A 3,365-nucleotide genomic window follows, 5' to 3' on the forward strand; every position below is an offset into this window, starting at 1 on the left:
TGGCCTCCGCCGGTGAACTGGGGGCGCGCTGCTTCGGGGGGTCTCCGCCCTGCACTCCTGCTCGCGCGTGTGTGCACCTGGCTCCCCGTGTGCGCTGAGGTCTGGGTCGAAAAGGTGCGATTGTGCATGCTTGGAAAACGGGCGCTCGAGTTGGTGCTTCATGTCCACGGACCGTATCGGCAACTGTCTCTCCACCCGGGGAAGTGCATCGATCTCTGCACCAAACCTAGGCATCGACTCAAGTCAAATATTAGGTGTCACACAAAGAAATGTGTATCGAATAATAAACTTTTGAGATGGGAAAGGCTAGCTGCGGGACCCACTTCTTTTTGAGGAAAAGCAAATGTGCGTTGAGCTCAGACCCCAACTGGAATGCTGATGGGACCGTTTCAGTCAGGACCGGCCGTCAGATGTATAAAGTTGATGTTGCGTTTTTAAAAGCCATTTCTTGCTAAGGTTCACAAATCATAAATGGATCACCTCCCGAATGCAAATGGGTTCGCTGTGATAGACGTGAGAGGCTGTCATTTGGTCACTCGAAAGTTTAAAAGCGTTATGCATGTTTCTAATGTTAATAGATTATTTATCTCCAGGATTTTAAATTGAACAGATGAAAAGATATTCTGGTAACCTCGTAATCATTTGCCTCCCATCTTTTTTATTTTCCTTCAAATAAGTGCTATCCTTGCCTTGTTGTTGATTTCTTGATATATTAAGCTTCCTTGGGCATTTAATCCAATAAGAGACTAGAGAAGATTTACTGGCTTTAAAGGTGTTGAAAGATATCTCTATGGATCCCATAACTTCTCCTCATTTTTATTACCAAGTTAATATCTTTTGAACAATGGGGGAAATGCAATTTCTTAGAGGAAGCTCAGTGGACACTGAGTATCAGTAGGGTCACCACTGACATCAATCTATTTTGCAGAATATTGAGAAGCTCAGAGCAACCAACCTTTAAGGTTCCCATAGGACTTTATCTGATTTAAAGTGTTGCTTTTCTAATCCCACCCTACTGACAGTTTGCAAGGGAAGACACACTGATTGATTTTTCTCTGTCCCTTCCCCCCCCCTCCCGCCAGCACTCCTTTCCCCTCCCCCACTCTCTAACTCGGTTGAGAGCAATTTCATTTTTAAAAAAAGGTCATGTATAGTTTCTTAAGTGAGACAAATTATTTTCTGATTGTATCCATACATGGACAGAAGTCACGCACCTCCAGAATGGTAAAACACTGCATACTGCAGGCAGCTAATCTGTGGGCACAGTGACAGTTACCACAGTTGGGCACGAGGCTTGATGTTGGACTTGGTTTTTAAAAACTAATCCATTTTAGGTTATCAGGAGAACTTACTGTAAACCGACTCTTTTGGTTTCAAAGATGTCTCCCACTCCAGGCGAGGCGCACGCTTGGCTGAGGTACGTATCCAGTGTCTGATGGGGAGAGGTCTCATTGTGTTCCTAAGTCTCCGTGGGTGTAAAATGATGCCACAGGGTGGAAATGCTCAGTTGTGACCTTTCACAAATAAAATTACTATGCTTGCATACTCCTTGTTAGGAAGGCAAATTATATTCATGTCCCTGAATCTTAATAGCATTAATATATGTGTATGCACAAAGAATGTTATGACCAGAACCGTAACTAAGCCATCGGTGATATTATTTAATTTAGTGTGTAAAGTTTTAAATGCTGGTGAAAATCAGATCCCACCTTGGAGTACTGCTTGGCTTTGTTTGTTATCCACTGTTTTCTGTCTTTTTTCTGTTACCCTTTTCCCAGTGGACTCTGTTCCTCTCCGTCTTGCCTGTGAGATTGCTCTTCTCTAATAAGCCTAGCTGCAGGATCAGTGTGTTCTTTTTGGCATTTCAAAATGTTAAAATAGTGAAATTGTTAAATGTTACCAAGATGAAGCTGCTGGGAATGAATTTCTCCAAGAGAACCACTATATTTGTGGCATAGCACAGTCTATTCCAAAAGAAAACTCCTGAATCGGTTTACCTATTTTCTCAAGACGGAAGCAGCCCCGTTGATTGTGTTGATAAGTGTTTAGTATGCAGTGTCAGCTTATTAATTACTAAGGCAAAGCCGGAGAAACTCTTTCAAAACAGTCGTATGGCGTTCTTCTTTGCTTTGACTCAGAATGTACATTAACCACCAGGACATTTAGACAGCCTCCTTGGTTGTCGTGCGTATTAGTGTTTGGAATTAGAATTGGTATACTTTGCTGTGTAAGAATAAACTATTATGAAATGAAACTTATAATAGCAGTTTATAGTTCACCACGCTTACCAAATGTTTCTTACCAGAAGACAGTTGGCCTAATAAGGAAAGGGATTATTTCCCTAAACTAGCTATCCAGGAATGCTGAAAAAAAAAAAAGAAGAGTAACAATTGAATTTAGGAATACCTAACAACACATGATTAGCAATATGAGATTTGGTTATAGCTTCTTGAATTTGGTTAGGAAGATGGAGCCTGTCCTTCAGGTCGCTGCCTCTTATTCCTGGGATAATTATGTTAGCTCAGTTGCATAAAGAACACAGATGAGAGCTTTCATTCTCTGCTAAAAAGGATGCCACATCTCCACCAGTATAAGTCTGTCTCTTCTATTTTTGTATTCATCATTTTCTAATTGAACTGACAAATAGTTAGAGTGAAACCAGCCTTTGGGTTTTAATTATTTATAATTCTGCTTTTGACTCTGAAACAACCTGGACACACATTGTTTGAAAGGCTGTGCTAGGGCCAGGTTTATATATTGCATATCTATATTTCAAGAGACAGCCAGCTCTGCTGATTTTTCTCCTATTGACTGACTGAGCATGTTTAGATAACTTAAAGAATAAGAGGAAATCAAACTCAATTTATATATTTTGAATTGGCGAAATTTTAACTTCGTATTTCCTTCCTTGAATCTCCAGTTCTTTCCTAACCTTGTTCTTATAAAAATGGTAACTTTATACTGTGTCTGCCTGAATGCTTTTTTTTTTTTTTTTTTTTTTTTTTTTAAATGAAGGCACTGAAGGATTCAACACTTTGCCACTGAACTGTTATTTAATGCTTGGGTAACCATTTAATTAACTTATCTGGATATTCTTAGATTAGAGTGGATTAACTTTATAACATAGATCACCTCAGACTTCTCAATAATATCTCCAGGACTAAAATAAACATTAAATGTCATCCAGAACATGTATAATATCAAATTATGTACTACCAAATTTCAGACAACTGGATGTATAAACACACTTTTGTATACATGCATAAATAAACTTTTTAATAGATGTAGATCATGACTGAAATAAAAATTGACACATGTTGCCTTGATACACTTGAACATACAATTCCAATTTTAAATAAATATTA

Source organism: Carlito syrichta, unplaced genomic scaffold, assembly GCF_000164805.1.
Source record: "Carlito syrichta isolate Samal-C Ts95f unplaced genomic scaffold, Tarsius_syrichta-2.0.1 Scaffold307180, whole genome shotgun sequence".
Classification (NCBI taxonomy): Eukaryota; Metazoa; Chordata; class Mammalia; order Primates; family Tarsiidae; genus Carlito; species Carlito syrichta.